Below are 16364 nucleotides of genomic sequence, written 5' to 3' on the forward strand. Positions count from 1 at the left end.
ATCATTTGAATCCCATAAAGAGACTTGTTCCTTTACTTGACCTTATTGGAAATGTTTAATAGCTCTAATTGTGAGGTGGGCCTCAGCAGCCATATAAAACAATGGGCAATAGAAGTTGCCAAATGCAAACCAAAGTCATTTCAATGATTCTGCACTTCCTCCTAATAGATAGTGACACTCTATGATTAGGGAACATATCAATGCAATACAGTAAGTTACCTAGGTAAAAATTGAGTACTTACCTCTTCTTGAGTTGTGCAAATTGACAGAATATAGAATGTTGTATTTCTTTCCCAAATGTGTTCATGAGCACAAAATGCTCTGCTCTGGAAATACCATGCTGCTATCAAACTAAACTTGACTTCTTTCTCTGTAGCAATATTGCAAAACTTCTTGACTGAATATTGCTTCCTCTGGGAACCACAAGGACTCGTCTCTATGTCTCTGGGTTCTGATAAAGGAATATTTTGCTTTATCTTGAGTGGATCTATGCCTCTTCATAGCTTCCTAGTCATACCCCACCACCTTTATGCCTCCCCTTTATTTGTTTTCTTCTCTCAATTAGAATGGAACATAGTTGAAAGCAGAGGCTTTCATGCTTGCCTGCACTCATGTCCCTAAAACTTAACAAGGGCCTGGCAAATAGTAAACACTTAAAAAATATTTTATTCATTCACTAGAAGTAACAAAAGGACAAGAGTTCCTTCTGCAGAACATTTATAGATTTAGAGATTTCATTCTTCTCCCAAATGGTTGTAGGTTAAGAAAGGGTCTTCAGGTTGACAAATATGTTTCACGAAGCAAATTAAGAATGTGTATTATTAGAAGCAAAGACATAGGATGAATAATGCTAAAAACAACATAAAAGTTCACGATTTTATTTTGTTTTGTTTGTTTTAATCAGCTAAATGAACAAAGTACACGCCTAATTTATACCCCAGTAGTCACTCCAGTGTTGGAACATTCCTTCTCCCTCCTGGCCTTCTTGGATTAACGGATCTCTTCTGGTGCCTCTATTCCCTTAATGCCTGTACTTCTGATTTCCTCTCTTCAAAACTTTATCACCATGTAGCTTCTCCAAGGGTCCTTCCCTTTGCTTTTTACCCCTCTTTGATTACTTTTTTCTTTTCCTATCAAAATGCAAGCTTCCTGAGGGCAGAGATAGAGACTCCCTTTCTTTTACTTTGCATTTGCATCCCTCAACAGTTAACATAGCACCTGATAGATATAAGCACTTGATGTATGTTGCATTGTTGTTATTTTCATTTGCCTTGTCTTGCTTAAAATTCTAGTAACAGCATCCTGGAAAATAAATCCATTGAAGCATGTTAATGATGAATCACAAGAGATCCTAGAGAGGAGGCAGCAGTGGTAAACTGAGTAAGGAAGGACTAGTCATTCTTTGAACACATGACCTATCAAGTCTTTTCTCCTCTGAAACTGAGCTGAGAATTAAAGGTGCCCAAACAGGAGCTGAGAATTTAGTGGATATGAGCTTTGAAACAGGAAGAGTAAAACTGTCTGCTTTTAGAAATTGAAGAAAGTTGGCACAAAAAAGAATTCCCAGAAATGATAGTGTCCGCCATAAATACCATTATCTTTTCACTGCTTTAAGAAAGCTGGGTCAAGTTGTCAGTCTAAGATGATGAAACTGAGAAAGCAAGGACTTCTTACGCAGAGCTACAGAGATGAATAGTAAAAGTGACTATTGAGTAAATGGGCAATGAGGCAGCTTAATGGATAGAGTACTAGGCCTGTAGCCAGGAAGAGTCCTCTTCCTGAGTTTAAATCTGGCCTCAGAAAATTACTAGCTACATAGAGTGACTCATACTAGCTGAGTGACAAACATACATATGTATCTATGGTAGTTTACAATAATGGTTTGTCCCATTCACATCATTATAGTACTGTACACACACATGTATAGTGTAGATATATGTGTATGTATGTGTATGTATGTGTGTATATATCTATATCTATATAGCTATCTACATTATATATGTGTGTGTGTGTGTGTGTGTGTGTGTGTGTATGCCATCCTAAGGTTTGGAAAGCACTTTACAAATATTTGCCTTTTAGGTATGATTATTTGGGGAAGAATAGACATGTTTAGAGGACTGTACAAGGCACTATTGAAGAATATAAATGAAAGATAACATAATAAACCACTATATTTGGGGTTCAGATAAAATTGTTTCGAATCATTCTTCAGACACTTAATATATTAACTTAGAAAAACAAATGATCTCTCAGATCCTCAGTTTCCTGATATGTGACAGGTGTAATACGATCCATTTTGGCAGCTGGTGGTGTCTCGAATGCCAGGCTTAGAGTTGGAAAGATTCATCTTCAATCTGAGTTCCAATCTAACCTCAGACACGTCTTAGCTGTATTACCTTGGACAAGTCACCTAACCCTGTTTGCCTCAATTTCTTCATGTATAAAATGAGCTGGAGAAGGAAATGAAAACCACTCTAATATCTTTGCCGAGAAAACACCAAATGAGATCATGAAGTCAAACATAGTTAAAATGATTGAATGACAATACCTATTTCAAGATAGGACTACTTTAGAAATCAAATGAGAAATATATGTGTGTGTGTATATATACATATATATACATATATATATATATACATATACATCTATGTGTGTTTGTATGTATGCATATATGTATATATAGTACTTTTCAAAATATAAAGTGTACTATTACTATGTTGTGATGTTTCTTAAGTACTAAGTTATTAATCCAAAAATTGACCATTATTACAGGCTATACTGTTAAAAATACAGAAATCCAACTTAGCCAGTTAGATCTGGACTCTAAAGAAGGTGCCATCCATGAACATCTAAACACATGATGTTGGTTGGATCTGGTACCATTACTTTCCCTTTACTTATTTTTCTTTACTAATAGCTTAAGAAACAAGTGTATTAAAAATGGCACCATATTGTTTCCCCATTTCTCATTTTCCTCTTTTCTGACATAGTTCAATTGAGTATGAAGTTCCCATTGACCTCTCAAACAGCTCTGAATCCAGATAGTCTCCAGGGAATGCTGTAAAAATGAGAAATTAGCACTCTTGACATCAAGGTCATAGTAGAAAGCAAAATCCTTTGACCAAACAAGGGGAAAATTATGTCCCTATTGACAGAAAGCAATAGATTTAAGTTATCTTTTCTGACTGGTTTTAAGCTTCAAGAGAATTTAAAAACATATGCTGCTGTGGGCAGTCACAGAAAAGCAGTAATAAAATTCTTCTCTTGTATTAACATCACTTTTTTTTTTACACAATATTGTGGACTCTTAAATGTCCTATTCTGAAGCATTAAGATTCAGTTTGGAACCAAAATCAGGGTTAAAAGTTTCCATTTGCTCTGGATTTATAAAATTCATTGGTTCCTTTGATCTTAAAAAAAAATGTATGAGCAGAAGGGGCAGAGCCAAGATGGCAAAGAAAAGGCAGTGGATTGCCTGAACCTCTTTGAATACCTTTAAATAGTGTTGTAAAACAATTCCTGGAGCAGTAGAACCCACAAAAGAATGGGATGAAATAATTTTCCAGCCAAAGACAACTTACAAGATCATCAGGAAAGTTCTATTGCATCTGGGTAAGGATGAAACACAGCCCAGCACAGGCCATGCGAGTGGAGATATAGCCCTAATAAATCAGGAAGAGGTCTCAGGAGCCACTGAATCAGCCTTGGCAGTGGCTGCTTCTAGACCTCTCAACCCACAGACAGTAATGGGGTCAAGCAACTGGTAAGAAGATTATAAGGATCTCTTTACTAGCACTAATACAGGGATTCTGTTGCTTTGCTAATACTCATATCGAGGACACAGTCCTGGATGGCAATCCCAGGATGAGGAACAGCATTAGTACATGGTAGCTTGGTGTCACAGTGGAGCAGGGACCCTCCTCACATTTCCAGAGTAGAAAAGAGTACTTGCGGTCACTCATAGACCAAAACATGGGCCAGGAGAGGAGCAAACACCTCTCCTTAGATCATACTATATTGGAAGAACTGAAAACTTGCAGTTTCCTAGAATTATCTCTGAAAACAGCTGTGCAAAACATTGATGCTTGGGACACTGTTTCCTCCACCCTGGAAGTGGAGCCCTACTTTAACAAAGAGTTAAAATTCAAGAATTAGGTTGGGAAAATGAGTAAACAACAGAAAATAATCCTGATCATAAAAAGTTAATGTGAAGACAATGAAGAACAAGCCATACACTCAGAAAAAAACAAAGTCAAAGCACCTAGATCTAAAACCTCCAAGAAAACTAGAAATTGGTCTCAGGCCATGGAAAAGCTCAAAAAGTATTTTGGAAATCAGGTCAGAGAGTTAGAACAAAACTTGGGAAAAGGTATGAGAGTGATGCAAGAAAATCATGAAAAACAAGTCAACAGAATGGTAAAAGAGGCATAAAAAATTACTGAATATAACACCTGGAAAAACAATCTAGGCCAAGTGGCGTGTGCCTTCAGCCTTCATTGTCAAGGAAAACCAGGCCATCAGAGAAATGATTACGTGACTTGCATTTGACTTTGTTTTGAGTGAGGAAGGGCTGTGCTTCTCCTCCAGAGCCATCTGAATCCAGTAACCAGATATTCATCAGGATAACTGGAGACGACCCAGGATGAGGCAATTGGGGTTAAGGGACTTGCTCAAGATCACACAGCTAGTGAGTGTAAAGTGTCTGCTAGTTGGTGCAATGGATAGAACACCAGTGCAAGAGTCAGGAGGACCTGAGTTCAGGCCAAGTGGTAAAAGAGATCCAAAAAACTAATGAGGAGAAGAATACCTTAAAAAGTAGAACTGGTCAAATGGAAAAGGAGGTACAAAAGTTCACTGAAGAAAGTATTTCCATAAATTAGAATGGAGCAAATGAAAGTTAATGATTTAGTGAGAATACAAAAAAAAATAAGGGAAAACTAAAAGAATGGGAAAAAACAGAAGAAAATCTAAATATACCATTGGAAAAAAACAACTGACCTGGAAAGTAGAAGCAAAAGAGATAATTTTGAAAAATATTGGATTACCTAAAAGCCATGATCAAAAAAGGCCCTTTCATCTTTCAAGGAATTTTCAAGGAAAACTGCCCTGATATTACAGAACCAGAGGGTAAAATTGAATTGAAAGAATCCACTGATTATCTCCTGAAAAAGATACCAAAATGAAATCACAGGGATATTATAGCAAAATTCTAGAGCTTCCAGGTCAAGAAAAAATATTGCAGCAGTCAGAAAGAAACAATTCATATATCTTGCAGACAAAGTCAGGATAATACAAGATTTATTAAAAGATAAAAGGAATTGGGATATGACATATGATATTCTGGAGGGCAAAGGAGCAAGAATTACAACTAAGAATCACCTATCCAGCAAAAAACAACAACAATAAAAAACCTTCAAGAGAAAAAAATGGATTTTCCTTGAAATAGAGGACTTTCAAGGCTTCTTGATAAAAAAAAATAGAGAGCTGAATATGAATTTGACTCAAGGATGCATAAAATTTAAATAGAGAAGGAAATCACCATGTACTTAATAAGATAAAGCTGTTTACTTTCTAACATGGGAAGATGATATGCAACTCACAAGAGGTTTCTCATTATTAGGGTAGTTAAAAGCAATATATATAGACAGAGTACAAAGGTGTGACTTGAATATGAAGGGACGGTATCTAAAAAAACAAAAGTAAAGGGTCAGAGAGGAATGTACAAGAAGAAAGGAAAAGGGAGAGGTAGAATGAGATAAATTATCTCACATAAAATAGGCAAGAAAAAGTTTTATTAAACACATTTTTCATATCAGTAGTGTTGAAAACTGAAAACAAATTAATTAATTAATTAAAATTTTTTAAAAAAGGAAAAGGTGTTACAGCAGAGAGCACGGTGAAAGGAAGTGAGTGAACCTTACTCTTATCAGAATTGGTTCAAAAAGGGAATAAGAGAATGTTATATATACTCCACAGGGTATAGAAATTTATGTTACCCTACAGGAAAGTAGGAGGGAACAGAGATAAGAGAAAGGAGGGGGGGTAATAAAGGAGAGGACAATTCAATGGAGGCAAAATCAGTCAGAAGTAAAACATATTTGAGGAGGGGACAGGGTAAAAGGAAAGAAAAAATACAATTAATTGTGTGGGGGAGAAATAGGATAAAGGGAAATACAGTTAGCAGTTGCATCTGCGAAAAAAAAAATTTAAACAAGTTTCTCTGATAAAGGCCTGATTTTTCAAACGTAGGGAAAACTGAATCCAATTTATAAAAATAAGAGACATTCTCTAACTGATAAATGAACAAAATATATGCACAATTTTCTAATAAAGTTATCAAAGCTATCTACAACGAGATGAAAAAAAATGCCCTAACTCATTATTAATTGGATAAAGGCAAATTAAAACAATTCTGAGGTTATTACCTCATTCCTATTAGATTACAAAATAGGACAGAAAAGGAAAATGACAAATGGTGGAGGGGATGCGGAGGAAAATGAGACTTTAATGCATTGTTAGTGGAGTTGTGAGTTGTTTTAACCATTCTGTAGAGCAATTTGGAACTATGCCCAAAGGGCAACAGAGCCGTGTATAACCTTTGACCTAGCACTGTCACTATTGGGTCTCTATACCAAAAGAAATAAAAAAGGAAAATGACCCATATTTATGGCAGCTCTTTTCTTGGGGTAAAGAATTAGAAATTGAAGAGAAGCCCATCAATTGTGAAATGACTGAATATGTTGTGGTATATAATCCTGATGGAATACTTTTGTACTACAAGTAAAGATGGACAGGATGCTCTCAGAAAAAAAAGTGTTACATGGGTTGATGCAAAATGAAACGTTACTGGATACAAAGTAACAACAGCATTATAAGATGATCAACTGTGTAAGACTTAGCTATTCTCAGCAATACATCCATGACAACTCTGAAGGACATAGGATGAAAAATGCTGCCATCACCAGAGAAAGAACTACTGTTGTTTGAATACAGATTTTAGCAACTTTGTTTTCATTTTATTTTTCTTGAGAGTTTTTTGTCTTTTTTTTCAAAACAGGACCATGATGGATATGTTTTGCATGACTATACATACATAACCCATATGTAATTCCTGACCTTCTCAATGAGTGGGAGATGGGGAAAGGTGTGGAAGGAGGAAGGGAGAGAATTTGGAACTCAATGTTTCAAAAACAAATGTTAAAAATTGTTTTTACATGTAATTGGGGAAAACTGAATAAATAAAAAAGAAATCAGTTTCAAATTAACTCCTATTTAACTAAATTCAGGCTTGTTTTTTCTTTGTTTGTCTTGCTTTGTTTTGGAGGCACTGTGGCTTTTCACTGGAACCCAGTGAAAAATTGTGAACTGGGACACATAAACACCTAAATTGGAGTTCTGTGTCCATTATGTATTAGCTGGATGAACTGTGATATACAACTTCTCTGAAAGTCAGACTCTGCAATTTAATTTCTCTTTTTTAATTAATTTATTTAACTTTTAACATTCATTTTCACAAAATTTTGGGTTCCAAATTTTCTCCCTCCTTGTCCCCTCCCCCCACCCCAAAACACCGAGCATTCCAATTGCCCCCATCACCAATCTGCTCTCTCCTCTATCATTCCTCTCTGCCCTTGTCTCCATCCTCTCCTCTGTCCTGTAGGGCCAAATAACTTTCTATACCCCTTTACCTGTATTTCTTATTTCCTAGTGGCAAGAGTAATACTCGATAGTTGTTCCTAAAACTTTGGGTTCCAACTTCTTTTCCTCCCTCCCAACCCCCTCCTTTTGGAAGGCAAGCAATTCAATATAGGCCAAATCTGTGTAGTTTTGCAAATGACTTCCATAATAGTCGTGTTGTATAAGACTAATTAAATTTCCCTCCATCCTATCCTACCCCCAATTACTTCTATTCTCTCTTTTGATCCTGTCCCTCCCCATGAGTGTTGACCTCAAATTGCTCGCTCCTCCCCATGCCCTCCCTTCCATCACCCCCCCACCCTGCTTATCTCCTTATCCCTCACTTTCCTGTATTGTAAGATAGGTTTTCATACCAAAATGAGTGTGCATTTTATTCCTTACTTTAGTGGAATGTGATGAGAGTAATCTTCATGTTTTTCTCTCACCTCCCCTCTTTATCCCTCCTCTAATAAATCTTTTGCTTCCCTCTTTTATGAGAAAATTTGCCCCATTCCATTTCTCCCTTTCTCCTCCCAATATATTTCTCTCTCACTGCTTGATTTCATTTTGTAAGATATGATCCCATCCTCTTCAATTCACTCTGGGCACTCTGTATCTATGTGTGCGCATGTGCGTGCATGTATGTGTGTGTGCGTGTGTGTGTGCAATCCCACCCAGTACCCAGATGCTGAATAGTTTTAAGAGTTACAAATATTGTCTTCCCATGTAGGAATGTAAACAGTTCAACTTTTATAAGTCCCTTATGACTTCCCTTTGCTATTTACCTTTTCATGCTTCTCTTCATTCTTGTGTTTGAAAGTCAAATTTTCTTTTCAGTTCTGGTCTTTTCATCAAGAATGCTTGAAAGTCCTCTATTTCATTGAAAGACCAATTTTTCCCCTGAAGTATTATACTCAGTTTTGCTGGGTAGGTGATTCTTGGTTTTAGTCCTAGTTCCTTTGACTTCTGGAATATCCAATTCCATGCCCTTCAGTCCCTTAATGTAGAAGCTGCTAGATCTTGTGTTATCTTGATTGTATTTCCACAATACTTGAATTGTTTCTTTCTAGCTGCTTGCAATATTTTCCCCTTGACCTGGGAACTCTGGAATTTGGCCACAATGTTCCTAGGAGTTTCTCTTTTTCGATCTCTTTCAGACGGTGTTCTGTGGATTCCTTGAATACTTATTTTGCCCTCTGGTTCTAGAATCTCAGGGCAGTTTTCCTTGATAATTTCATGAAAGATGATGTCTAGGCTCTTTTTTTGATCATGGCTTTCAGGTAGTCCCATAATTTTTAAATTGTCTCTCCTGGATCTATTTTCCAGGTCAGTTGTTTTTCCAATGAGATATTTCACATTCTCTTCCATTTTTTCATTCTTTTGGTTTTGTTTTGTGATTTTTTGGTTTCTCATAAAGTCATTAGCCTCCATCTGTTCCATTCTAATTTTGAAAGAACTGTTTTCTTCAGTGAGCTTTTGAACCTCCTTTTCCATTTGGCTAATTCTGCTTTTGAAAGCATTCTTCTCCTCATTGGCTTTTTGAACCTCTTTTGCCAATTGAGTTAGCCTATTTTTCAGGGTGTTATTTTATTCAGCATTTTTCTGGGTCTCCTTTAGCAAGGTGTTTACTTGTTTTTCATGTTTTACTTGCATGTCTCTCATTGCTCTTCCCAGTTTTTCCTTCACCTCTCTAACTTGATTTTCAAAATTCTTTTTGAGCTCTTCCATGGCCTGAGCCCATTGAGTGGGTTGAGATACAGAAGCCTTGCCTTCTGTGTCTTTGCCTGATGGTAAGCATTGTTCTTCCTCATCAGAAAGGAAGGGAGGAAATACCTGTTCAACAAGAAAATAGCCTTCTATAGTCTTATTTTTTTTCCCTTTTCTGGGCATTTTCTCAGCCAGTGACTTGCCTTCTGAATATTCTCTTCACACCCACTTGGCCTCCAGATCCTCCCAGCCAGTGCTTGGGGTCTGAGATTCAAATGCTGCTTCCCAGCCTCAGGGCTTTGGCGGGGCTGCTATTCAGTGTGAGATCAAGTTCAGGTGCTCTGGTGTGGGCAAGGCCACCTCACAGGCTCAGTTCCCTCAGGGGGTTTGTGCAGAGATCTTCAACAATGGATCCAGGGTCCTGCCTGCTTCGGGAGCCCGGGTCTGCTCCCGCCTCCACTGCTGCCTCCCGAGGGGGCCTGAGTTATGCGGGCACCCCACTCCCCTCTCCACCCGCCAAAGAGATCCTCTCACTGACCCCCGTCACCTGTGGGTGGAGGGACCTGAGTGGCTGCTGGAGATTCTGTCCCTGAAGCCTGCTCGCATCTGCTCCTCCCAGTGCCACGTGGCTGAGGCAGGGCTGTGCTTAGCTCCTGGTCCGCAGCTCGAAGGACCTTTTGCAAGAGGTTTTCTGGCTCTCTGGAAGAGAAATCTCCTCTGCTCTGTTGTTCTGTGGCTTCTGCTGCTTCAGAATTTGTTGGCAGTTCTTTTTTACAGATATTTTATGGGCTGTGGGTTCAAAGCTAGCGTATGTGCATCTTTCTACTCCGCCATCTTGGCTCTGCCCCTAATTTAATTTCTTCATCTATAAAATTTGAATACTTATATGGAGACTGATTATCTTGCAAAGTTGTTATAATAGGTGCTCCATAAGATATAAAGTGCTATGTACCCAGGAACAAGTCTAGATCAGACTATGTTGTCTTGGATACCTATAACAAAGTCTCATCTGCATTGCATCTTATCTGAAGGATTTCTATATCTCTTAGTGAAAAAGAAAAATTCAAATTAAGTCTCTTTAATTTTAAATGTCACCAATCAGAACTCCTTTTCTAAAAATAGAAATGTGGATACAGCCTATGGGTAAACTAGTGTGACAAAATGAAAGAATCTGAAGATGTGAGTTGAATTCTCTACTCTACTGTCTTCTAGTTCCAGGCACACTATTTTATCCCACTGAGGAAGAGTTTCTCTTGTGAGTAAGGAAGAAAATAATACTTCGTAGAATCTACTCCACAGTTGTTATATAGTTTGAATTATATAATTAAAAAAAAGTCTTGATAAATACAAATTCCCATTGAATAAATTACTGTTATTACCAAAATATTGATTTATATGAGGGGGGAATAAATTAGGGATTGGTAAAATTCATTTTACAAAAGTAATCACCATAAGTTTCTTTAAATATCCATATACCTGTTACATTTAAAATATTGCTCAGTTTACAAAAATCAGATTTGCACACAAATTTCTAGGAATACACACATTGCTTATAAAGTACAGCTTTTCTGTCAAATAGAAGAGAAAATAAAATTTCCAAAATTTAAGCAAGGAAGAAAAGAAAATAAGAGAAAACCTACAGAGAATAAGACTTTAAGACAATATGAATCATGAAAAGGTCGACAGGAGCTTTAGCATCTTCTCTGACCATTAGAGATCAGTGTTTTTTTTTTTTTTTTTCTAAACTGCCATATAAATAAATAATCAATTAAAAATAACAAAAAGGCATAAAATTGTTATGGAAATATGTGATAGACATTTGAGATAGTATTACTGTACTTTGTGTGTTTTTTCCCCCATGGAGTTTTAAAAAGCTGACTGCCAAGCTTCTTAAAAAACTGTGATAAATGATCTACATAAAGAGCTTAAATCATTTGTGAAAATGCTTTCAAGTGTTAATGACTATTCTCAAAGCATACAATATCCTTACCACTCCCTCACCACTTCTTTTTTCTGATTTTCATATTAATAAATTCAAAGCTCACGGGGGTAGCAGATATGTGAGTTGATGAGTGATACTTATTTCTCCATATGTAATACATTGTTATTAACATATAATGCAAGATGGCAACCAGATGGTGTTTGATAGTAACATGGAACTTTTGGAGAATAAAACTTCATATATATATATATATACATATATATATATATATGTGTGTGTGTGTATACATATATATGTATATATATACACATATATACACATATATACACACATATGTATACATACATATATATATATTTATGTAGGGGTTCTTTGCAAAGAATATTTTAAACATGTGTAAGGATACTTCTTGAACGTGAAATTCCCAGTTTTAAATATGAATGAAAATATGTGGGGTAAAGTGTGATTAAAATTCATAGTTACCCAAATACCACTCAAACTGTTTCTATTAGCACATTCTGATTCATACTTTTTCTTGTATTGTAGATGTGTGTGTATTCTACTAAACAACAGAAGAATGAATGGATGTTTCTTCATATAGAACTGCAATGAATATTATTGGAGGATATAAAAATTTACAGTGTTATTTGGGTAAATAAAATATATGCATGAAAGAACTTCAATTTAATTCAGCAAATGCTTGTAAAACACCTGTGAATAAGACACTATGAAAGATGCTAGAGAATAAAAATAGAAATGACTCCTCACATACATAGCAAGACATACATAGATGTCTAACAATCTAAACCACGACTGAGTACTTAGGAGAGGTCAGGCAGCATAGGATAAGATGTCTCAGAAAGGAGAGAACAGCTTTAGCTGGATGAATCAAGGAAAACTTCATGAAAATAGATTGGTTTTTAAATAGTTTATTTTTTTTTATTTTTTTCAATTAAGAAGCACTTTTTATTAATTTATCCATCCTACTATCTCCATCGAGCTTTTTAAAAAATATACTTCACTACAGAGTTGAGTAGTCCAGTAAAAGAAATTCCCACATTAGCCATGTCCAAAAGTAAGTGTCTCATTCAATCAAATATAATTGCATAAGATTTAGCTTTTTCTCTCTTCACCCTTCCGCAGTTCTGGTCTGGATCCACTCCTTATGTACTCTCATCCATTCCAACAGCTTCAACCATTCATCTTTCTTCAGATAAATCATAGATCAAATCTCTAGTTTTCATCTTGCTTTTAAATCCCAGACTTATCTTCCACTGCCTAAAAAACCCCTCTACTTGGATGTCCCTAATAGCACTGTAAATTCAGGACATCTCAAATTGCGTTCATTATCTTTCTCTTTAAACCACTTCTTCTTGTCTTTATTATTCCTGTCTAGAGTTCTACTATTCTTTTGGCCTCCTATGTTTGAAATCTTGGAGATATCTTTTGCTTTCCTTTTCCTCACATCTCCAATCCTTAGTTATTAAATGTTGTTCTTTTTCATTGCATCTCTTATTTGATGGGGTTTTTTTTTTTTTTTGACAAAAATACTAGAGTGGTTCTCCATTCCTTTCTCCAGATCATTTTACAGTGAAGGAAACAGAGGCAAGCATGGTTAAGTGACTTGTTCATGGTCCACAGCTAGTAGGTGCCTGAAGCCATATTTGAAATCAAATTGAAGATGAGTCTTCCTGACTTAAGGCCAGGAAGTATATCCACTGTGCCACTTAGTTACTTCAACATTTTATTTGTAAAAGATGAGGGGGAAGGTTGTAGCAGGCTATGAGATCAATGCATGCCTATAAATTGTGATTTTGAGGTTTTGTTAATAGAAGTATAATCTCCAAAGTGACAACACTGTTCTCTGTCCTGAGAAACACATATTTAGATTGCTTTGTCTAATTTATCTAATTGTACCATATCTTATTTTTTAAAATAATACCTTATTTCCCCCAATTATATGTAAAAGCAATTTTTAATTTTGTTTTATATTAATTTTTAATTTTTGAATTCCAAACTCTGTCCCCCTCCTTCACTTCCCTCCCCATGAGACAGTAAGTAATCTGATACAGGTTATCCATGTGCAATTGTGTAAAACATTTCCACACTAGACACTAAATTTTATAAAAGACACTGCAAAGCAGGACCACATCCAAAGGGGCATGGCAAAGACCATGAAGCGATTAGAATGAGGATCAGAATTGTTTCTGTGTCATTCATCCCCTTTGGCAGTCTTCAGGAACCTATGAGCCTCTTTGAATAATGCTTTTACATGTATGAAATAAAATAAAATAAAATACATAGGTGCAAAGTAAACCAATTAAATGGAATAAAGATATAATATTCCTATCCAAGTTCATCAATCTCTTGAAATATTTCCCCAGATATTTAGGGTATCCATTGGCCACAGATTAAGAACCCCTGGACCAGAAAGTATATCATATGAAAACTGTTTGAGGCAAAAAATGTTTTTAGTCTGGACAAAAGAGGTCTTAAGTGGGATACAATACATATTTTCACATATTTGAAGTTTGTTATATACAATGCAAATTCTACTTGGTTTTAGAGAGCCGAAATAAGATCAATGAGTAGAAATTATAGGCTAAAACACTTTGCTTTAGTAAAAGGGAAAAAAATATTAACACAGAGTAAAATAAGATGTCTTGAGTTTAGTGAATTCCCATCATTTGATATCTTGAAGAAATACTGTATGATGACTTCATTAGGAAAAAGGTGCAGAGGGAAATCCTTCACAAGGAATGATTTGGCCTAGATAGCTTGTGTAGTGCCTTTCAACTTTAAGACTTTATGAATTATAGACATAGGTATAACAAGTATTAGCATTTCCATTCAGAAAAAAGGTACACCGAGGTCTTGAGAATTTAACTGTTTTTTAAAATAACTATTTGATGAAAAAAATATAGACTACCATTACCTGATTTTTAATGTAACAACAGACCACAAAGTTAATAAAGACCCTTAAAGCAAACCAAAAACTAATTTTCACATCTGCATAGAACTGAAAGATGCATATACATCTTTTCAGTGACAGACACAGACATAAACACGAACATATTGTAAACAGCAGCATCTTCTAATACTAAGGCAATCAATGAGTAAAGATTTTGGGGGGAATTAATGTGTAGAGCAAATCAAGCAGCAGTATAATATAAATATAAAAGAATAATAGTGCCATATGTATTGCCTATGGTTGGGAATTCAGGGGATTTAACCCCAAGGAGTCACAATGTTTGTTTTTTTGCAAAGGGGAATGATAATAAACTCTAATAGAAACCATGTTTCTGTTCTGGTTCCATAAAGGATTACAGTATTATTCATAATTCTATGAAAAAGGAATACAAACAACTGAAGGGAAAAAAGGCAAGGATCATAGATTTGTCTGAACATTTCAGAGCACAAATGGTAACAAAGAAATCCCCATGAGATATGAAAAATAAGTTTTCTTTCAATGGCTAAGGAAAACCACACAAGAGAGACTCATGCTCCTGGTATTCAGTGAGAAAAGAATCATTTGCTGAATACTTTTCAACAAGTAAGAAAAGAATACCGCGAGTCTTAGAAAATAGACAGGAAACATGACGTGTTATAACACTATTTAAAAACAGACTGATAGATGGAGGTTGATTGATTCTTGTACTCTCTAATGATAACAGCTAATACACTTGGTTATAGATCAATTAAAGATAAGGAACTCTTTTTGAAAGTAAACTTGATCTCTGAAAAAACTAAAAGTGAAAGTCAAGCTCTGACTGTATTTGAGTAGAATGTATTTGGGGGAGGGAAAATGGAAGTAGACATTAAATAATCTGTAAGGGACCTTACAAAAGTAATTTAGAAAGAAAATCCATGATGCCATCATGGAATCACAGATTTAAAAGTGGACAAAATGCTCAAGGGCATCTAATCTAACTGTTCCATTTTAAAGCTAAGGAAACTGAGATGTAATGGTTGAGACTGGCCCAGGATCACATAGGTAGTCACTAGGAAAAATGGGATTTGAACTTAGTTCCTCTGAATCTATATTGAGTATGTTTTAAACTAAACTATATTATCTTTTGTGATTTCATCCTTAATTTTTATTTTAAAATGATAAAACTATTTGTATATTCACTTCTTAACTTATAGGGTATTTTCACAATCGTCTTCTTAGTTGGACCTCACCATGTCTCTATAATAGGTTCTCATTTTAGAGGTGAGGAAACAGGTTGAGAAAAAGTAAGTTACTTGTTCAAAGAGAACTAGGATTTCAAGGTAGGTTTTCTGAAAATTAATTGAGTATTCCTTCTCATTATCCTCCTGCTCATAGCTAAACCCATCCTTTAAAGGATCCATGAGTTCACCAAGATGAGTTGTGACACAGGTCAAAACCACGATCTTAGAATCAGATTTTTACAAGTTGGTGTGACCAACTAAGTCTATAATTTTGTTGTTGCTCTGCTGTTATTTTTTCCCTTTTTTTCAATCATGTCCAACACTTAATGACCCTAATTGGGGTATTCTTGGTAAAGATACTGGAGTGGCTGGCCATTTTCTTCTCTGAAAATTCAAGAATTTTTACCACTAGTGTCCGTGATAAAAAGGTCATTTCTAAAATATATAGAGAAGAGAGTCAAATTTACAAGAATACAAGTCATTCCCCAATTGATAAATGGTCAAAGGATATGAACAGGCAGTTTTCAGAGGGAGAAATTAAAGCTAGCTATAGTTATATAAAAAATGCTCTGTTACCATTTATTAGAGAGATGCAAATCAAAACAACTCTGAAGTACCGCACACACCTATCAAATTGGATAACATGACAAATCGGAAAATGAAAATGTTGGAGAAGGCATGGAAGAGTTGGAACACTAATTCATTGTTGGTGCAGCTTTAAGCTGATCCAAACATTCTAGAAAGCAATTTGGAACTACGCTGAAAAAGCTATAAATTGTGCATACCCTTTGACGTAGCACTACAGCTTCTAGGGCTGTATTTCAAAGAGAATATAAAAGTGGAAAAAGGTCTCACATGTATAAAA

Source organism: Notamacropus eugenii, chromosome 7, assembly GCF_028372415.1.
Source record: "Notamacropus eugenii isolate mMacEug1 chromosome 7, mMacEug1.pri_v2, whole genome shotgun sequence".
NCBI lineage: Eukaryota > Metazoa > Chordata > Mammalia > Diprotodontia > Macropodidae > Notamacropus > Notamacropus eugenii.